The sequence below is a fragment of the Oratosquilla oratoria genome, chromosome 20 (assembly GCF_046742065.1).
Source record: "Oratosquilla oratoria isolate Oo_2021 chromosome 20, ASM4674206v1, whole genome shotgun sequence".
Lineage (NCBI taxonomy): Eukaryota > Metazoa > Arthropoda > Malacostraca > Stomatopoda > Squillidae > Oratosquilla > Oratosquilla oratoria.
Window position 1 is genome coordinate 44,596,074 of NC_134796.1, and position 23,677 is coordinate 44,619,750.

The following is a 23,677-nucleotide window of genomic DNA, read 5'->3' on the forward strand; positions in this document are numbered from 1 at the left end:
CATAATGTTGAGGCGTTTAATCCAGTCCATAAGCATAAACCGGGACGTGCAAACAATGTTGCTGATGTACTTACACGAAATGTACCCACAGTTGCTGTTGCTATGATTCACGACTTCTCCCTACAAGATTTAGCCAAAGCTCAACGTGAGGACCCTGTTTGGCCTGCTGTTATTTACGCCTTAGAATCTGACGATGATGCTACCTTGCCAAAATTGTCTGTACCTCTGTCTCAATTCTCCTTGCAAGACAGTATTCTCACTCGTAACGTGAAAGTGTTTGGGCAAGATGTGACACATTTAGTGATCCCCGAGTCTTTAGTCCTTATTGTTTTATCTCTTGCTCATGATTCCTCTCAAGCTGGTCACCTAGGCCGTGACAAAACTCTGGCTATGGCTCGTAAGAAATATTATTGTCCTAGAATGCGTTTAGATATTGACACCTATGTAGCCCAGTGCAAGTCTTGTGCACAAAACAAAGGTTCTACTCACACTGCTCCTATTCTAGAGTATCCTACTCCTCGCCCCTTCAGCACTATCGTCATTGATCTCTTGCAATTGCCGCGTAATATTGAAGGCTCAGTGTACGTTCTTGTACTGTATATGTTAATCACTTTAGCCGTTTTGTGATATTGGTACCCTTACGTAATAAATCTGCTCCAGTTATTGCTCATGCTCTAGTCTCCCATGCGTTTAGACATTGCCAATCATGTAGCCCAGTGCAAGTCTTATGCTCAGAACAAAGGTTCTACTCACACTGCTCCTATTCTAGAGTATCCTACTCCTCGCCCCTTCGACACTGTCGCCATTGATCTCTTGCAATTGCCCCATAGCATTCAAGGCTCAGTGTTTATCACTTTACCCGTTTTGTGATATTGGCTCCCTTGCAGAATAAATTTGCTCCAATTGTTGCTCATGCTCTAGTCTCCCATGTTTTCTGTCCTTACACTACTTCAGTGTTGCTTAGCGACAATGGGACTGAGTTTAAGAATGAGGTCATAGCCAACATTTGTAAAGAATACATCATCATCCAAGCTTTTGTGACAACGTAACTTCCCTCCTCTAACAGTCTGGTGGAGCGAACGACTAGGAAAATACTTGACATCCTAAGGCACATTGCTAGTGATCTGCAGGAAACTTGGGAAGACTGGCTACCCCATGTTAGTGCTTGCATTAATAGCACTATCAATGTAGCACCGGGAAAGACACCTCATTATGTCATGGTTCTGAGAAGAGGTTTTCGTATGGTCTTTTGGATAGTCTTATTCGTCCTCTCTAAAACTTTGAAGATTACAGTCACCTTCAGTGTTGTACGCTGCATACCATTTATGATTCTGTCAGAAGGAACCTTCAGGAGTCTAGATCAAACATGACTCAAACAACATAGTAAGGCTACACCTGTTTCCATCCAAGTCGGGGATCATGTACAAATGCCTGAGCGACAGTCTGAATTAAACAACAAAGTTACTGGGCCTTCTTTAGTGACCCAATAAGTTCATGTTTTTTTACCCATCTCAGGGACTTGTGAGGTTCTACATTCTGACAGGCTTAAGAAGACACAGGTGCCCATACCTGCGTTTACCCAGCCTCCCTCAAGGCTCAATGTTTCCAATGTGTTACCCCCTGTTCACCACTCGCATCATCCACGTTCAAAGGGTACACTGCCTTGGTGGTCCAGTGAGAATATTGTGTATAATTGTCTTGATGTGTAAATTTTTGTCATTGTTACTGATCCCTATTCAGTATGTATATTATGTAAATGATTATTGTATTTTCCCGTTGTTCTATGTATCGTTCTTTGTATTATTCTGATTGTATCATGTCCCGGACAACCCGCAATTTATCAATTTTTACTGGCCAGTATATTGCTGTACCATATTTCATTGAATTAGTATATTTCTTTTACAAGTATATGTCTGCTCTCTGCCACGAATGTTGTTTCCTCGGCGAGGACACCGAGAGGTGGTGGCCGGGCTGTGTTGTGGGAACCTGTAGTTTATATGTGTATTTGTTTGATAATGTATATTTATTTGGTTATGTAGCTGTGTACATATAAAGCCATCTAGCGGGTTTGCGCTAATGGATTGAGGTTTCCCGCGCGTTGACCTACCCACGCGGGGTAAGCAGTGTTGTTCCTGCTTTAATAGCAGACACGCGCTCTGTATCGTGCTCTGTTTGTATATAAAGAATTTATAGTCTCGGCGTGTTGACTTTTCTCCCAAATCCTTTTTCACCCCTGTTCTCCTCCTCACCTCCTCATTTCTCACTCTATCTAGCCTAGGATGGTTTGGACACATGGAAAGAATGAGTGAAGAAAGACTAGTAAAAGAGGTATGGAAGGCAGATGTGGAGGGAGTGAACATGAGGGGACGTCCTAGGATGAGGTGGATGGATGGGGTGAAGGGGGCTTTGGGGAAGAGGGGAATGTCTGTTGAGGAAGGAAGGGAGAGGACGGAAGACAGAGGTGAGTGGAGAATGGTTGTATATGGATGATGTTGTGATTGCATGAGGAGGAATGGGCGGGGGTGGGGGGGTGGGGTAGTATGTGTGAGTAAATTTTGACGCAGCCCAAAGGGATTTCTCCCCGTCCTCTCCTTATATGCAAGGGGGACGGAGAGGGGGGGGTCGCCGATTAAATGAAGCGGCCTTGCTGTGGATGTGCTGTGTCTTGCGACACTGCTTCTGACCCAGGGCGGTGGGCAGGGTGCAGGGATGACCCGTCATCCAGGAGGTGCTCAGATGAGAGGGAGGGTGGGAGGGGTGTGGAGTGTATTTAGGGATGAAATGGGTGGGAGTGTTTTTATGCCTTTCCCTTTTTGGCTACCTCCCTTGTAAGGGGGAAATTAGCCTTGGTATATGTATGTATGTATGTGTTGACTTTTGATTTAAACACCAAAAACCTAACCCAGCCTAGGCTAACCTAAACTAACATAATCTAATCTAACCTGATCAAACACTCGGCCTGCCCCACGGCCTTGGTATCGAAAAAAAAATCCTTTGTTTCTCTCGTTCCCTCTCAATGCTTCTACCCCCCACCAACAACTCGCTCTTCACTCCCCTCTCCTCCCATCTTTCCCATTTTACTCGTTTCCTCCTCTATCCCGTATTCTCCATTTCTCAATCTCGTTCCATTCTTTTTCTTCCCCCATGTTTTCATTAGATTTTCCTCCTACTTCCCCTCCCCCCACTTTTTTCCCTCCCCCTATTCTCCGGCTTACCACCTTTCTCTCCAGGCCCGGTCATCTGCCAACGCCAATTTGAGAGTTCTCCACTTCCTCCCTTCTCTTCCTCGTAATCTCATCGGGAGTTATTTGGAGGTCACACGTTGCCTTTCAAGGGGCAACCGGTCTCAAAATAGGTGAAAAGTAGGGAAGCTTATATGCAGTACATAACATGCATTTTCTTGTGTACGAATGAACATTGATGTGTGCTCTTATCACTGTACGAGTTTACTAACGTCATTGCAAAAAATTATGTGTGCATCTTATTCTCACGTATAAGCATATGTGTGTGTGTGTGTATGTATGTATGTGTGTGTGTGTGTGTGTGTGTGTGTGTGTGTGTGTGTGTGTGTGTGTGTGTGTGTGTGTGTGTGTGTGTGTGTGTGTGTGTGTGTGTGTGTGTGTGTGTGTGTATGTGCATATTTAATCGTGCATATTTATTTCATTCTTATTTGTTTGAGCTTCATTTTGAGGACTTCTTCTTTGAGGCTAAATGTACCCCGGGCACTTACTTCATGATTAATCTTTACCTGATTCGCGGAAAGCCTCTGTGGAAGTCGAAACCCTGTGTGGAACACAGATCTGCCTTTAATCATGACAAGTCCCATTCACCCCAAACCTAGGTTAATTTGTCAGTCGTGTTCGCCACTAAGCGCGAGTCAGCGAAAGCATATAACAAAATGATGTCATTAATGTTGATTCCAAGACTATAGACTGAGTTAGTGTTTTCTGAAAGAATTGTCAATATTGCTTACCACTAAATGGGGGAGTCAGCGATAGCTTCTATCAAGATAATGTCATCATTGTTGATTCCAAGATTTTGAATGAAGACATTGGTGATGTTTTCTGGAAACTATCAATAGTGTTCGACACTAAGTCAAAGATAATCTCCAATGAGATAAGAATATAAAAAGAAGAGAGACTGCAAGAGATCATAATCCCTAGACTAGGCAGTTCTTTGTCCCTTACCATCTTTCATCCCTATCCATAGATTATCTAATCTTTTCTTAAAACAACCAATTCTTTCTGCGCTCACTACATTGTTACTAAGTTTATTCCATTCATTAACCTTTCCGTTGGTAAACCAGTTCTTGCCCATTTCTTTCAACCTAAAGGTAATGTCATTATGGTTAATTCCAATATTGTACCTGTAGACTGAGGTAGTGTTTTCTGAGGAAACTATTCCCTTAGTCATGGTTAGTTTCTGCTCACTTCAGAATGTTGCTCGCCAATGCTGAAGAAGAGACGGAAGTCGTTTCCATGAGACTTTCGCATTGAAATACGAGTTCCAGGAGTGAATTATGATTCTTACTTTTGGGAGAATTTCTCAAGAGAGTAACGAACCCCTTGGGCCCGTTTCTCACGTATCGACTTTTCGCCATGAGCCGTCCACGTCACAACGTCGTGCTATCCACTAACCATGGGTGTTTATGGGCGTTTTCACACGTGATCGTGACGTGTGAAAGCGTCCTTAGCCACTTATAGCAACTTGAGAGCACGACGCCATATCGTGGGCGGCTCACGGCGAAAAGTCGATACATCTGAAACGAGCCTTACCGTGCTCATTCCCTCTCAGGAGAATGTCATCCAAATGTGGACGACACTATCAGATGCGGTTCTGTACTGAAGAGTGCAATCAATAACAAGTCTTGATTGGTGCATTGCGTCACTCTGAGAACCTGAGCGACGTATCTTGATAGAAAGAGAAACCTCGTCAAGGAGCCTCGGCAAGGAGAAGACTCCGCGAGGAGGAGCCAACGAGCTCGCCAAGTTCCTCTTGGAGACACCGATGGAGTGACTGATACTCGCCTCATAATTAACCTTGACCTTGAGAAAGTTCCTGGAAAGAAAATTTTGTGGGGGAAAAACCAAGGCACCAGTTACCGTTGGAGCTGTTTCTGAAAGGACATCCCATGGCGGCACACTGACGAGACCCTGGGGTGTGATTATATATACTGTATATATATATATATATATATATATATATATATATATATATATATATATATATATATATATATATATATAGCGAGACATTAGGACAAGCTGAAGAGGGTGGACAAAGAAGACACGGGTCTAAATCCGAATTCATTCCAAACCTTCTTTTGCCACCTTTTTCACACACACACACACACACACACACACACACACACACACACACACACACACACACACACACACACACACACACACACACACTGGCTGAGCGGGTTATGGCGTCGTTAATTGCTGCGACGGTCGAGGTGAGGGTGGTTCGAATCCTGCCACCAGTGAAGTTGAACCAAGGGCATGGTACATTAAATTCCACGCTAGAAAACCTTCTGTGGGGGGCACCGTCCTATCCTCCTGATAGGGGGGGGGGGTGACGTTAAACCACATCATGAATATATATATATATATATATATATATATATATATATATATATATATGCAAAGTAGACCACTTGGAAAAAAGAAACTAACGAAGCAGAGCGCTTTCGTATATTACATCTTCAGTGCAACAAGTACATAGTAATAGAAATGCATAGATAATATATACATGAAAAAAGGAACAAGGACAGTTTGAATAAGGGTAGCGGACAATTACCCCCTGGAGGGCGGAAGGTCAATGTCAATGATGGTGGGGCGACATCAGGTCACAATCGCCAGGGTCAATGCTTCCACTAATGATTGTCGGGCGACATTAGGTCATAGTCGCTGGGTTACATTTTACCTGATATCATCTTACTAATTTCTTGACAGATAAAATTATCAAGTTTATACACACACACACACACACACATATATATATATATATATATATATATATATATATATATATATATATATATATATATATATATATGAGAGAGTAATAGGTGGGGAAGGGTAAACAAATCATATATATAATATATATATATATATATATAATATATATATTATATATGCATATATATAGGTACACACACACACACATACACACACACACACACACACACACACACACACACACACACACACACACACACACACACACACACACACACACACACACACACACACATATATATATATATATATATATATATATATATATATGTATATACATACATATATATATATATATATACATATATATATATATATATATATATATATATATGTATACATATATATGTATATACGCACAGGGTCAAACAAAATATAACTCATCCAGTCACCACGAAGATGAGTGAGATTTGCTTCTCGCGTGATCTGTGCCAAGTAAGACAAACGCAGGCACAACTCGAAGACTACCGAAACCCTCTTCATAATGTGACGAACGACACGTTCGATTAACTCTACCCAGAGCTGTACAGCAACCAAGTCCGAATTATGACCCTAGTGGAGGGCTGGAGATGAGGACGTTTAGGAGAAGTTCGAAAAAGGGTGAAGAGTTCGAGGGCGATTAAAAGGTCTTGATTGGGGTCTGGAAGCGAGATGCTGCTCCTGCTACTGATCGTCAAGCGTCGCTGGCGACGATAAAATCCACGAGAAATATATTCGAATCGGCGTCGAGCGTGTTGGAGGAGGTAGAGAAGAGCAGGTGGTGGGGGAATGGGGGGACACAGGAAATAGGGTGGGAGGAGGGGGGTAAGAAACGATTTCTAGCATTGGAAAGATGAAGAGTAGGAAGAAGACGAGGACGAGGATGAGGAGGATGAAAAGGAGGACTAGGAAGAGGAGGAGGACGAGGAGAGGGAGGAAGATAAGGAGGACGAGGAGAAGGAAGAGGAGGAGGAGGAGCGGAAAATGAAAGAGGAAGAGGCATGGATAGGAGAAGGAGGAGGAGCGAGAAAGGAGAGATGAAGAGGAATGGATAGGAGAAGGGGATGGCGGAGTGAGACTGAAGAAAAGTAACGCAATGGTAAAGGATACACAGAAGACGAATTAATATTAAAAACGTGTAAGAAATTGATGAGGAATGGCTTGAAAAAAAAAAACGCAGGCAGGAAAGGTATATAAATGATGAGATGTCGGAGCTGACACTTTTAAAGTTTTCTTGCGAAGGTTACCTAAGGCTTCGCAAACAAGAAAAGTATTTCGAGTGACGACGAAGGACGGCACAACTGTTTGGCACGTTCTTCCTTGTTTCTTCGTACGTAACTGCCCGGTCAGCCTCGCACTTTAGCTTTCGCTTTATCAGGTCTTCCTCTGGCTGACGCCAAGTGATTTTATTCAGCTTAAGCTACGTTTACACTAGTCAACGGAACTGTTGGATTTCGTCCAAGGTTGGATGAATCGTTGGAATCCAATCATTCCGTTGACTCATGTAACCATAGCTATGGGTAGATTCTCAGACTAACAAGGTTGTCTCTCAAATGGTCCTTCCTCAACAAGGAAAGCGGTCATAGCCACCCATGTTTATTTGAGACACCCATGTTTATTTGAGAGCACGAAGTCGTGTCGTAGATGGGGCACGGCGAAAAGTCGGTACGTGTGAAACAAGTCCGTGACGAAAAGGGTGGAATCGTAGCGAAGGTAAAGGAAGTATTTGGTAGATAGCAGAATGGACAATATTAAGTAAAAGTGATAATTAGAATGATTATAATTATTTTCAAGATTCGTCTCTAATCACGAATTAATGCTGCGAGACTGGTCTGTAGGGAAACCACGGAATTTCATGGGGCATTGACTATATAAAGCCTTTTTAGTCAGTGTCGTATACGGGGTGAGGACGAGCGTGGTTACTTTGGAAAACGCAGACGGTGACGGTTGAGCAAAAACTATTTAAATAGAGAGAGATGGATAAGATGACCATGAATAAACGATAATGATAATAATAATAGAACGACGGCGCCGGCAATCCTAAGGAGCTAATAAATTGGTCATTAGACAGTAACAGGTCTGTTTGAACCCTGAGTCCAACACGAAACTATTTCTTCGAGTATCGTTGAGAAAAAAAAAATCAACGAAAATTTATGATTAATTTATTATCATATAACCATGAGTGCGCTTCCTTACCTCTCCAGTCTGATGTTGGATGCAAAGACTCTGTTGTATACACTTGCCAGCCCGGTTTGCTTACCTTGTAGTTAACTGGCATCCTTCCAATTGGGATTTTAGACTCTCCGCTTGCCTTGGAACATTGGGCAGAGCGCCGCCAACAGTTCCACGCGACATGACGTCACGCAACGGTCTAGTTTCGAAGGAAGAGTTGCCAAATCTAGTATTAATTTACGGTTAGTGTCACACTGTCCAGTGCGGCGTGCCGCTGTTGCGGCTTGTCGTTAGCTAAAGAATACTATATTTGTTACTATTGTGTGCTCCAAGTACACTCCCATCTACCTCAAACAACGCAGCACTAATATGTTAATGTGAGTAATTTGATTTTCGTAATCTTTGGTACGTTTTATAATTGATATGGTATTTGTTAGTAGATTGATTTAGTATTATTGGTGGAAGTAGATTGATAACTGAATTATTTATTTATCTCTACGGTCGGCTGACTTGCCAGTGTCCATCCCGACGACTCTGCTGGGAGACTATTTTGGCCCTGTTCACACTAGCGGTTTGAACCGCTCAGAAACAGCGGCAGTACTGCATAAGTTAAAAAACACTGCGCGATTGCTTTGAAAGCCTACATTGACTTGCACTGTAATTGAACCACCGCGGTTCAATTCATGAATGTGAACAGGGTCTTTGTGCTGACGTGGTCACGTCCTAAGGGTTTTACTTTTATCGCCAACCTTGGCGATCACTGTCTTCCATACAAAGTAGAATTGAGCAAAGTTCATTGTTTATAGTTATAGAAATTACTGGTATTTGTCATAGAAAAGCCGGACGTTGTAAAAATGAGCAACTCCAGAGTACTCACGTAAAGATAAGCTACTGCTCCACATATTAGCTTGTAAAGGGTAGCAAACTCAGAAATGAGCCTGTAAATTTAGTTAGCCCCAACAGTAATGACCATTTGATTAAGGTTAGGTTACTTTAGATTAGGTTAATTTGTTTAATTTTAATTTTGATTTTAAGTGTAGGTTTAGCTTTAGTTTTAGGTTTAGTTTTAGGGTTAAGGTTAGGTTGAAGTTTAGGCTTAAAGTTAGGTTAGGTTAGGTTGTGCTTGTTAAGTTCAGCCACCCCCAGATATTATCTAGTAAAGATAAGCAAAGTTCAGGACCTCTGGGGTTGATCTTTACAATGTCCGATAAACCAGCAATTAAACTTAACAAGAAGTCCAAGTAAGATTCTATATTCTAATTGTAACAGGTGCATTCAGCTACAAAGTATTTTGTTAACATAGTGGCTAATCCAGTGGTTTTCAACCTGGGTACCATGTTGTTATTGTCATTGTCATCATTACTATTACTATTATTATTACTATTATGATTATCATCATTACTGTTACTATTATCATTATTAATATTTTATAGGCCATGGGGCAAAATCGGTATGGGGCTTATTTTTTGAGTTCGTGGTGACTTTCAAGGAGCAAGAGTACTACTTGCTTAGGTCTATAGTAGTCAGGACTGCCAGAAAATGCAAAGTTCCCGCAAAAAAAGTTACTCCTTAATTAGTAATTAGCCGCTAATTAACACCATGTTAGTAAATAGTGAAAACGCCGTAAAAACGAGCAAGAATAATATAGAAGCAATATATAACATTTTATTTAACATTTTCAAGTAACTGAAGATATGTTACTACAGCCGTTATGAAATCATGTAATAGGGAAGTAAAAGGTTGCCCCCCCTAGTGGTGATGGGAGTGATACAGAGAATTTTCCTATTACTGACCTTGATATACTATGACTAACAAACTTTCAAATTCCAAAGACTTTGAAGCAAGGTGGAGATCATAATATGATAACTCATGGGTATGCTCTCTGAAAATGCCCCTGGACAAAATTATGGTGTGCCAAAATCACCATATCCTCATTCATCGTTATCTGATTCTGAATCAGATGTGCTCTCAATTTCTAATTTCCTGTTGGTACAAATCTCAGGTAGACATCTGCATAAGTCAGTGCATGGCAAATTCATTTTGCTGCAAGAGCATGTACCCTTACAACCACCCTTCTGACATTTGCAGTGCACTGTTTTCAGTACGCTGGGTGGAGCTGGGTCACCTGACATCCAGTCAAAGGAAAGAGTGTCACCCTCAATCTTCCACCCATGACCATCTGGAGATGGAGCATTGATATATGGCAGAAGGGCCCTACGATGAATGGCTGCCTGATAGTTGGCCCTTTTAACATGGTGTAGGAGGCAATCCTGATTTGGAGGTAGCAACTAAGAATCTGATCTGCATGTTAGCCAGAACAGATTATACCTGGCAACATTCACCTGTAAACTTTGTTTTTGGCCATACATTGAGGAAACAAATTTCTCAATGGTTGGCAAAACAGACTCTGGAGTCTCTCACTCTGTGCCAAGTTGAGCAAAAAAATTAACAAAGCCATCTGACTTCATCATCAGGTCCAGGGGTTTGCCCCTTTCCTTTGAATGCACTCAGAGTCACACCCAGTGAATGTGTGGAAGCCAAGAAGTGCTCTGCACTTTTCTTTCCCAAGTGTTTTGGCAAGCTTGGAGATATTTATGATTCGACGGTTATCTCCAGAACCAGTGAGGAAACGCAAGTCAGAGGCTGGAATTTCATGAGCTGGAGTCAGTGACAGCACAAAGACATCTGTGTCTGGACTCTTGATAACTGTTGTGCTGTCCCTGGCAGCATAACCTGCATGTAACAGTTATCTGGTGTCAGCTTCCTCATGGTCTGAGAAAAGGTCAGGTACTTCATTCACAACTACCTTGGCATCCTCCACAGACACTGAGTGACACTGATCCTTGTGTGATATCACAAGTGCAATGTGACCCAAAACCTGAGGATCACATTTCACCCAACATTCACAAAGAAATTCAATTAGATTTTCCTTATTGGACCCCTCAGACAAGAACTTTTTGAATTGTTTTGGGATTTTCTGCTCAGGCCTGCTGATTTTGATTACCTGGGTGCCACTGATTGCCTTTCGTTCACGTTTGCAGTTTTTTATGCTGTGTGAAGGATAGCGATCACATACAAAATCCATCCTACCGCATCCATACTTTTTGGCCATGCCAACTAATTCACGCAAAAGCTTGTCTGCCAACTGACCAAATGTGACATGGATGTTCTGTGTTTGCTGAATGAATGCCATTCCATCAATAATCAAAGCTGACCCCGAAGGTACCTCTGGCACACATTCAGCCCCTTTCTCCAACTCGTGCATCAAGTTTGATTTGTTTGTTTTGCAAATGGTACCATTACTATTTCCCAAGGACAATGGCACTGGTGTCAGGGAATAACCCAAGAGATTCTTCAAATCAACCTCCCTGCTTTTGCCAATGATTAGAAGGCGATTGAACATTTCATTGCTTGCCTTAAGTAAAACAGTCTCAGACTGAACCTTTGTTTTTGAGGTTTTCAAAACTGTGGCAAAGGTCTTCAGTTTATTTGATTTAATTGGCTCAAAAAGTTTTTCAGGCTCTGCTTTCAGTCTTGACTCTTCAAATTGAAATCTTTTGCAGCTTTGACACCTTTGCCATAGGAACTCTCAAGGTCAGCCCTCACATTTTCTGGTGCTACACTGCCAGAACAAATATTGATCAGATCATCCCCTAAGTATTCAAATGAATAAATCATTGATTCAACAGTTGAGACAATATTTCCGATGACACTTTCATTTTTCTGAATTCTCGATTCATCCAGGTCTTTTCTTCCCCTCTCATTTCTCCCATCCCAGCCATATTTTGGCGTTCCTTGGCTATTGCAGCACGTTGGTGATGGCTTAGCAACCATCTGTTCACAGCTCCCTTATTCAGTGTAAGGCCTTTCATACCACCTTTGGTTTTAGTCTCTGTTAACTGCTCATTCAGGCTTGTTTTGTGGGTTTATGTTTAAATTACGTGATTCATATTCACATCTGGACAGGGCTTCCCGTCGTCAGGTTCTTGAATGGGCAACTTTGACATATTTCTCACCTTTGCAAATTATACACTGCTCTGGCAGCACATGGCGATTTCTTCTTGATACCGACGGTCGTTTCAGGCCAGCAGAACATGAAGGAGTTAAGCTCAGCCTAGCACTTTTTCAAGGTGGAGTTGCAGTGACATCATCAGGGATGGTGTTATTCAGTTTTGCGCAACGTTTGATAGCCCTTTCTATCTTGGTCTTATCAGTGAACCTCCTGTAGCACTGTATATGGTACCCAAGTCCATCTAAGTTCGCACACTCTTCAAAAGTTTCTGACAATTTCTCGGCAACAGCACGTTGTATACCATCTAGATATTTCCATTTCTTAGTACACTCCTTAATTTTTGTCAAACAGTTCTCAGAAATAGGTAAAACAGCACTTTTTTCTTCAGAGACAATGTGAATGCAGCAATCAATGGGGCTGCCATCTTGGAAATCCTAGCAATCTGATTGGCTAATGTGTCACGAGGCCCCTGTTGCTTAAAATGGAAACTAAGAAAGTACAGTGTTGCCACCTATTATCCACAAGCTAAACTAAGCCTTAATGGTATGATTAAAAAGGGCTAATAAAAAACTTTGGAGCAACTTTTGAAGTGGGAACTTTTTGAAATTTACTTGAAAATGACCTTTTCTTTGAAATAAAAAAGAAATTAAGTTGACCTTTGAAAGTCACCACGAACTGACAAGATACCGATTTTGCCCCATGGCCTATTACCTTTCTGTGTGTGTTTTGCTGCATTACGTTTCACCCAGGGTAGTTGGTGGATGACCCGTCATTCATGAACAGCTGAGAGGGGAGAGGTGGAAGGTTGTGATAGAAGGGAATTAAATGGATGGGAATAAGTACGTGCCTCTGACTTGGCTACCCCCATATAAGGGGGGGGGGAAAGCTCTCGGGGTGGGATTTGGAGGAGATAAATGGAGGGAAGCCACACTAATGTTAAGAATTGAATGCTCTCTGGCCGAGTGTATTAGAGCGTCGCTACTTGCGGCGGAGGTCGAAGTGACGGCAGTTCGAAACTGCCGCCAGCGAGTTGGACCAAGGGCATGGTTAATTAAATTCCACGCATCAAAGTCCTCTGTAAGGGGTACCGTTCTAGCCTTCTGATGGGGGCATTTCGCGACGTTAAAACGGTGCAACATCAGGTTAATTTTTCTCTTTCTACCCTGCACACTCCGTCGTTCCAGACCAGTAATATTTTTTTTTCGGAACTACCCTGTTATTGCCCCACCACCAAAATGTAATGAAACAAATATTGGTAAGATAAACAGAGAAAGGTGGGGCAATAACCTAACCTAAGATAAACAAAATCAAAGACAAAACAACAAAAAATAGTGGTGGGGCAATAACAGGAACGTTCCTTTTTTTCTATCCCTAAATGTCGAAATCTAATGTATAATCGTAGAGAACGTACAAGCGCGCGCACGCTTAGATACACACACACACACACACACACACACACACACACACACACACACACACACACACACACACACACACACACACGGCTCGACGGCGTAGTGGTACCGATCGTAACTAATCCAGCAATCCGAATTCGATTCTCGCCCAGAGAAAATAATTTCAGCATTACTGTACTGCGAGCTGGCACTCCAACTCCCGTGGGCAAAGAATTGTGTGTGTGTGCGTGTGTGTGTGTGTGTGCGTGTGTGTGTGCGCGTGCGTGCGTGTGTGCGCGTGCGTGTGTGTGTGTCTGAAAGTGAAATGTCGCAGTATAACTTATAGATCGGGCAATATATGAGCTCTAAGTTCTCATTTGCGAGGATAATGACTTGATCACGAGTCCAAGACGTGATCAAAGACTATGGTGGAACACACACACACACACGCACGCCAATGCCCGCGCGCGCGCGCACACACACACACACACGCGCGCATACACACACGCACGCACGCACGCCCATGCCCGTGCGCGCGCGCGCACACACACACACACACACACACACACACACACACACACACACACACACACACACACACACACACACACAAGGGTAAAAATTAAGTTGGAACTGTACATGAATTTGAGGTTAGGTGATTAATTAGAGAGGAGACGGGACCCAATGAGCACTGTTCCTTTCCTGTATACAACTAAGTAAATACAATTAGGTAAGCACACACGCATGCACACACACGCGCGCGCGCACACAGACACATACACACACACGCACACACACTGACACACACACACATACACACACGCACACGCATACACACTGACACACACACACATACACACACACACGCACGCACACACACAGACTGACACACACGCACGCACACACACACACACACACACACACACACACACACACACACACACACACACGCACGCACACATTCACACGCACACACACACATGTACACACACACACATGTACACACACATACACGCACACACATGTACACACACACACACACGCGCACATACACACACGCACACACACGCCACACATACAGACTGACACGCGCATACACACATCTACACACACACACACACACACACACACGCACGCACACACACGCACGCACACACGCACGCACACACGCACGCACACACGCACACGCACACATACACACGCACACATGCACACATACATAAGCACACATACACGCACATACACACACGCACACACACACGCACATACACGCACACACACACGCGCGCACACACACACACACACACACACACACACACACACACACACACACACACACACACACACACAACCACACTAAGATATAGATTAAATTGGAACTGTACATGAATTTGAGGCTAGATAGGATAAATAGAGAGTAGAAGACGGGACCCAATGAGCGGTGCTCATTTCCTGTATACTATAATTACGTAAATGCATTTAGGTAAGTACACACACACACACACACACACACACACACACACACACACACACACGAGCTCTGAGCTCTCTTTCGAGAGGGAAATAACTGTCGATCACGAGTCCAACACGTGATTCAAGACCATGGTGAATCACACACACAAAGTGGACTGCTCCAAAGAGAAAAGGTCAATTGCCGATATTTTGTGGCATATGTTTTAATATTATCTTTCTGAAAGAGTCCACATTATGATCATATAGAAAAACATAAAATATATAAATAAATAAGATGTATCGTGTGGTTATCCGGCGGAAGGAAAGAATAGCTCGCTGATTTGCTGTTATTCCAGCGGAAGGACAGAATGAGCTCGTTGATTGGCCGTTGTAAAAGTGGTTTGCAAAGAAAACGGGCAGTACGATTCTGAATGTCTCTCGTTGGAACGCAGTTACCGAGCTCATAAGAACAAAGACCGTGTAAACAGCCGCAGGGACAAGGATAAGATGCTACACTGAAGCGGAGAGGTGAAACCTTGAAGATTGTCAGTGAAGATTATCAATAAGGCGGAGGGCATTGGACTCTGTCTAGCTTAAAAGCGATGAGTGGTAAGAGTCATCCATTCAGCCCTTCTAAGTTACCAGAGGAGGCCGGATGACGGCATGACTGATAACTGTCCAGAGTGTAACGCTTTACCCAATACTATACAACACATTATGGAAGACTACACGTTTCACAAGCACGCACGCCACTAATACAACATGTACTCTATAAGGGTTATGTTGGAAAATCCCGTTCCCGCCGTGGCGTTCCTCAGGGCGACGGGACTGCCCAAACAGACAGTCTAAGGAACGACGACAACGACAACGACATCAACGCTAACAACAATAACAACAACAACAAATCACCTCAAACATTGAATGAATACTCAATACAGAGACTAAAAGTGTACGAGGTCATAATTGGAGTTAAACTTAGATTAGCCTAATCTAACCTAATCTAACCCGACTTATCGTAAGGTGTCGATTTTTTTTTTTTTTTTTAACGGAATAGAGCATCAGTCTGTTCTGTCGGGAGTACAGTTTCCTACTGAGGGAGAATTTTTCAGCACAAAGCATGCAACAAAGCTAAAACAACATGTATAAGTATACGTCTATAGATTACCTTCTGTACAAATTACTGTCATGGCCTCAAAGATGAATGTAGTTTTGCCTCATTAATTCCCTAGTTTGCTGCGAAGCGTTCACCACTTCCCATTTTCCATGATGCATGGGTGGCAATGCCTTACCGATCCATGAATCGTTTAGTTACCAAATTGGGATTTTCTAAGTATTATATCTTTACTTTAGATTTATGGGATAGGAGGAAAGCTTTTGGGAGCTGTCAAGAGTTTTTATGTGAGTAGTAGAGCATGTGTTAGGATTGGAAATGGAGAGAGTGAGTGGTTTGAAGTAAAGGTGGGACTTCGTCAAGGATGTGTTATGTCGCCCTGGCTGTTCAACTTATACATGGATGGGGTGGTGCGAGAGGTGAATGCTAGGGTTGTGAGTCAGGGATTGGAGATGGTTAAAGAAAATGGAGAAAAGTGGGAGGTGAGCCAGCTGTTGTTTGCAGACGACACTGCGCTTGTGGCAGGGTCAGAGGAGGGATTGAGGAAGCTGGTGGCAGAGTTTGGGAGAGTATGTGATAGAAGAAAGCTAAAGATAAATGTGGGTAAAAGTAAGGTGATGAGATGTACAAGGGGTGAAAGTGGCAGTAGACTGGAAGTGAACATTAAGGGAGAGCGACTGGAGGAAATGGATAGTTTTAGATACTTGGGTGCAAGTGTAGCAGGAAAAGGTGGAGTGAAGGTGGAGGTAGAATGTAGATTGAGAGAAGCGAGTAAATGCCTTGGTGGTTTAAAGAGTGTAATGAGAAATAGACATTTGGGAATGGATGCGAAGAGGAGACTGTATGAAGGAGTGATTGTGCCAACAGCATTGTATGGGGCAGAAACGTGGAACATAAGAGAAGAAGAGAGAAGGAGTTTGAATGTGTTTGAGATGAGGTGTCTGAGAAGTATGGTGGGGGTTACTAGGCTAGATAGAGTGAGAAATGAGGAGGTGAGGAGGAGAACAGGGGTGAAAAAGGATTTGGGAGATAGGGTTGATGAAAGAATATTAGGATGGTTTGGACACATGGAAAGAATGAGTGAAGAAAGACTAGTAAAAGAGGTATGGAAGGCAGATGTGGAGGGAGTGAACATGAGGGGACGTCCTAGGATGAGGTGGATGGATGGGGTGAAGGGGGCTTTGGGGAAGAGGGGAATGTCTGTTGAGGAAGGAAGGGAGAGGACGGAAGACAGAGGTGAGTGGAGAATGGTTGTATATGGATGATGTTGTGACTGCATGAGGAGGAATGGGGGGGGGGGTGGGGGGTGGGGTAGTATGTGTGAGTAAATTTTGACGCAGCCCGAAGGGATTTCTCCCCGTCCTCTCCTTATATGCAAAGGGGGACGGAGAGGGGGGGTCGCCGATTAAATGAAGCGGCCTTGCTGTGGATGTACTGTGTCTTGCGACACTGCTTCTGACCCAGGGCGGTGGGCAGGGTGCAGGGATGACCCGTCATCCAGGAGGTGCTCAGATGAGGTGCTCAGATGAGAGGAAGGGTGGGAGGGGTGTGGAGTGTATTTAGGGATGAAATGGGTGGGAGTGTTTTTATGCCTTTCCCTTTTTGGCTACCTCCCTTGGAAGGGGGAAAAAGCCTTGGTATATGTATGTATGTATGTACTTTCTTTAGTCTGCTCCATTTACTGGGGGAGCAATATGCTGTACATTTTTATTATAAGAATCAAAAGGAGAGTTTGCTTGATGTAACTATAACAAATATCCCCTAATATCCCAACATACTTGTAAGCGTGCGGAGTAGACCTCGTTAGTCGACTGGCCCAGAGATATTCAGACGCACACGCAAACAGTCACTCCCACCCACTCGCTGTTCCCACCTGGAACTTGGTACGATCAAGTCCATCCTCTCACTTAGTAAGCGGTCAGGTGTCTGTTCTTATTATTCAGTTGATATGTTATTATTTAGTGCATATGTTTGCGTTACTCATATAGTTTTATTGTTCCTGTTTTTGCCAACCGTTTCATTTCGCCCCTGACGTGTTTGGTTGTTGCGTCCTCGAAGACTTCGAGCGGTGTGCCTTTAATTGATGAAACTGGGTCTAAACATATTTCTAGTTTGCGAATCTATCGGGACGCTACATTATATATAAAGTTCAAATCGCCTCTTGAGTCTATGAGCTTGTGATGGGGTGCAGGAAGATGGTAAGGTTTTTGGTGTCACCCAGTGTGTGTGCGTGTGTGTGTGTGTGTGTGTGTGTGTGTGTGTGTGTGTGTATGGGTACATGCATACAGGAAAATACTTGTTAGTTTTTATGTTAAATCGATGACTGATTACCTTGTGAATGTTTGTCTACTTAAAATAATTTGCCAGGTGGCCTCCGGTTTTAATCAGACGGTGGGAACCTTGATCCCGCTCGCAGGTGATCCTCGCCCCTCTCTCCATCAAAGGCGAGTTTGCATTTGAATTTGGAGGGTGGATGCGGTGGATGGATGTGGTGGATGGATGCGGTGGTTGACTGTGGTGGGTGGGTGCGGTAGATGAATGTGGTGGATGGATGTGGTGGGTAAGTGTGGTGGATGGATGAGGTGGATGGATGTGGTGGATGCTATTTTGACACCTTTTTCTTTTGTGTTGAGTGGGCCATGATTGTAAGTTTTTGTCAGAGTATAGGGGGAAAGTGATCCAAGCGGCTCAAATGCAGCAAATTACTTTTTAAAGTACTTTACATATTCCTGATAGTTGTCGGTTTCCTCAAATCAGACTAAATGACGCCACCAGTAAATGTATGTTATTCTTATCGATTTTGGTTGTTAAGATGGATATCTTAGTCTTGTCGCCTGTGGCATTTCTTCGTGTTATCCCTGATTTAACCTCGGAGAGAAAATTGTGTACAGGGATATTCTTGCCGTGGAAGAGAAGTAATGTCTCATCCTTGAGTATGGTGATAAGATTTTGTGTTGTCATGGTGTCTGATTTGATGAATTTTCTGAATAGTTGCTAGTAGAAGGATGGGACATGTTTGATGTATTTGAATTGAACGTAGAACGGCTTCGTGTACAGGGTCAGTATATCGCATCAGAGAGGGCTTTGGACACGTTCATTTACCGAGAGAGAGGGAAAGAGAGAGAGAGAAAGAGCATCTTGCTCCTAGGTGATAATGAAGACGGAAAATATCTACTTATGCAAGATAATATAGGGGGAGGGAGTCCACAGTATTTGTGCCGTGAGGCGAATAGATGGAAAGATGCGCTGTTGGAAACAGGTGGAGTAATTAGTAGTTTATTGGTTCGGTGAGTTGAAAAGAAATTATATCGATATATATATATATGCAAGTGATACATGGAAAAGAACAATGGGAAAGGGAGATGGAGATCTTGCAAAGGTAAATGCGTGGAGTAGGGGGTTGTTGGCTGTTGATCCCGCGATGATTGTTGGCGTGTAGGTGGTGATCGTTGGCTGTTGGTACTGCTAGCACAGAGGCAACAAAGAGAGGGATCCCCAGATTGCTCTCCTGCAAGACATTCACGTAACGCATCTGCAAGGCATTTACGTAACACATCTGCAAGGCATTAAAGTTATATATTGTGACTACAGTATACAAAGGCTCAGTGCACACCAAGGAGAACTAATCCATACTCAAATATTCAATCACCCTACCGATACATACCCTGGATATCCCAGACGTATCTTTCCATTCCTTAATTTTCAATGCTACGTCTAACAACACCAAAAGTGACAATCTTTCTCGACACGGGTTCCCCAGGTAACATCATGTCAGTCTACAATTTCCACAAACTTCGCACTGAAACAAAACGTGTCACCCCCGACAACCTTTGCAATGTTGATGGCGTACCATTCCCTATCATTGGTAAATTCTCCCTAGATATTACCTTCAAAGATGAGTGCCCTTCCATTCCAGTTACCACCTACGTAGCTGATGTTTATTTTCCTTCTGATATCCTTATATGCTTGCTTACCATCGATGAAACAACATAACATAATCATTTACCCTTTTCAACAGTGCATCATTTATGCAAATCATCTCCTCCCTGCATTGCCATCAGCAACTTCCCACAAAGTCAACCACATCAACGTGGCCGAGCAGGCAGAACATGATTTAACGTCAGTTAAGACTACCCCTTCCCCCATTCAAATTCACTCTGCTTCATCACACGAGGATGTACCAGCTGCTACACCCAACCCCTGTATTACAAGACATATTCCACCCCGTCTGTGAAAACAACGTAGTGTTCACGATCTTGGACCTTATGTCGGGATATTTCCAGATCCCCCTTGCTCCAGAGCCTATGCCTCTGACAGCCTTTAGCATACCCACAGTCATTATAACTTCAAACGACTAGCATTGGGTCTCGTTTCAGCTCCTTCAGTGTTCATACGACTTATGCACACAGTACTTGCAGGTCTCATAGGTCATCCAATGTTCATGTACCTCGATGACGTGATCATCGCTTCCAAATCCGCTAGCGGACATTTACACACTACACACATTTTTCTCACAACTACCAATAGCAGGTCTCAAACTGAAGCTTAAGAAGTATTCCTTCAGAAAGAAATACGCTTTCTAGGGTATGTCATTAATTCACAAGGAATTCTAACCTCGCCCTACTTCTGTAGAACACGTACGTTCATTCCTTGGTCTGTCAGGATTTTACAGACGTTACATTCAAGGATACGCTAGTATAGTAGCACCATTAACTTCACTTAAGAACAACACGCCCTTCATTTGGACACCTGACCAGGAGAAAGGCTTTAATGACTTAAAGAATGCCTTAACCATGGCACCTGTCCTTGCTTTCCCAAACCACAAGCTTCCTTTCACAATCTACACCGATGCGTCCTATACAGGACTTGGCGCAGTCCTCATGCAACAACACGGCACAAAACTCAGACCGATTTCCTATACGAGTTGCACGCTCAACAGACACGGGCGAAATTACTCGGTCACTGACATAGAAGCTTTAGCAGTTATATACGCACTCAAATATTTCAAAGAGATCATCCTTGGTTACGAGATACACATATATACAGATCAACCAATCATACACCTCTTCAAAGGAAAGAATCTTTCAGAAAAACTCGCCTTCTGGTTCCTTATCATATGAGAGTTCATTCCAACCTTTCATTTTGTTCAAGAAAAAGCGAACTTAGTTGCAGACGCTCTTAGTCGCCATATTGCGACCATCATTCAGAATCCTATTTCAGTAACTCTTACACAAGCTCGCGTTGCTACAGCGCAGAGATCAGACCCTCTTTGGAAACGTGACATATACTTCCTCGAATCTGCAGACACAACTGACACAGAAAAATTTCTTCCTGATATCGACAATTACACGTTAGTTGATGACATTCTGTATCACAAAACAACGTTACCGAACAAACATGAACCAAACCGATCAGTGTTTCAACTTGGTCCCTACGAATCCCATTCTTGAAGTTTTAAAGCTTACACACGATTCCTCCATTGCTAAACATCCTGGCAAGGAGAAATGCGTCACACAAGCCAGATTACACTACTTCTGATTAACCACGAGGAAGAATATACACGCACACATTGACGTTTACCATCCTTGCGCGATTCACAAAGGTCATATCAGCGGTCATGTTCCAATTCTAACTTACCCTACCCTTTCTAAACCATTCGACACAGTCACTGTTGATCTCCTTAATTTACCACTTACACCAGAAACCCATACCTCTTTGTCTGTGTCGACCATTTTTCACGATTCTGTATTCTTTCCCCCTACCAGGCAAAATAGCACAATACGTAGCAAAGACACTTATTGACTAACTCGTATGCCCCTTTACTACACCCAAAACTCTGATTTCTGACAACGGGACTGAATTCAACAATGAGATTCTTTCGTACATTTGTAATTACTGTACTTTCAAATCAAGAAATGCAACACTACTGCTTATCACCCTAGTTCAAATGGCTTACTTGAACGCCAGAATAGAAAGATTCTCAATGTTCTTAGACATCTTGCTCCTGATCTTCACCCTTCTTGGGACGAACATGTCCCCACGATTCAAGGTTGTATAAATAGTTTCATTAACAGGTCAATATCGGAATCTCATTTTGTCCTCTTGGGCTCGGACAAAAAGCTTCCATGTGATCTATCAGAATTAACTCGCATTTACAATTTCAATGACTGTCAAAGTCAAAGTTGCAAATTTCAATAATCTAAGGACGACATAGTCCGTTTGTATAACAAATCAACCAAAGCTTGTACCTTTGAAATTGAAGACATTCTTTACACCCTTAACCACACCCCCACCTCGAAGCTTTCCCCCAAATTCTCTGGACCCGATCGTATCATTGGACATGAGTCAATGAACAAACCTAAAGCACTCAGTTTGCACGAAGACCGTCTTGCACAAAGATCATATCAAGAGTCCCCCGTGGCCTCGACATAGAGACTGTTCATTCACAAACTCATACTACACCTGCAATAGAGGACCATCACCAATTCTCTCCACCAAAACCTCCAGTTCCCCTTCCCGATATAATCTTCGAAATCAAGCGACTTCATAAATGTATATTTTTGCCTAGGTAAATGGAAATAATATCTACTTCCGCATGCTCATACAATTAAGTCTATATTCATGAATATTTCCGATAGCACCATTATTCCAACATTATGCATCTTCATGCCAGGGTTCTGCAAAAGGCCTTGTTCTGCTTCTTATCTTTCATGGATACCAACCTCACTGAGGACAGTAATATAGGCCTAGCCTCTGTTATCAATCCTTTCGATGTCCAGCGTGCACACGAGCGTACACATGCATATGGAGCCAGAAGTACTCAAACGTCTCTCCAACATCTTCCAACCAATTCTTCAGAGACCATCTATTATCGTGGACCTCCCAAGGGACAGTCTATTGTCCCTAAGTGATTAGAGGACTCAACTTCAGCCAACGCCCAGAACCGAACAATAGGCCTCGTCGCATCTCGGGTCAGACACCCAAAACATCTGCTTGATCAAAAGAAGCTGCCAGCATTTGGGAAAGCACCTGCGCCGAACGGGCCTCGCGCTTTCCCGACAACAATTGAAGGGGGCGCGGGTTAAAGGATCTCGCGTCTCGAGTACATTGGAAGAGTACGACTACCCGGCGCCTGTCCTCCACAAACAACCTTTCTTATATTTTTCCTAAATGTGAATATGGCAACACCCTACTTGTACATGTGTAAATATTTGATCTGGCAACCCCCCGAGGTTACTGCGGAGGTTGCATTGTATATGTTGAACACAAAGTAAGGTCAACTCTCAGACTTTCATTCACCAATGTAGAAGTGAATAACAACTCTACAGATGTGGTGGATGGATGCGGTGGATGGATATGGTAGATGATTATGGTGGATAGATGTGGTGGATGTATGCCGTTGATTAATGCGGTTGATGGGTGTGATGGATGAAGGTGGTGGATGGATGCGATGGATAGGTGCGGTGGGTGGATGTGGTAGATGAGGGTGGTGGATGGGTGTGTTGGATGCGGTTGACAGATGCGATGGGGT

The 23,677-nt window shown here is 43.1% G+C and overlaps 1 protein-coding gene across 2 annotated transcripts in view; it reads left to right on the forward strand.

The window, feature by feature from the left end:
- Positions 1-8,424: 8,424 nt before the first annotated feature.
- The window catches only part of LOC143036526 (gamma-aminobutyric acid receptor alpha-like), a 297,723-nt gene continuing 282,470 nt past the window's right edge, over positions 8,425-23,677 (forward strand). For both annotated transcript variants that reach the window (XM_076203989.1, XM_076203990.1), the window contains exon 1: positions 8,425-8,554. The gene's annotated coding sequence lies outside the window, so the exon portion shown is untranslated. The remainder of the gene's footprint in view (positions 8,555-23,677) is intronic.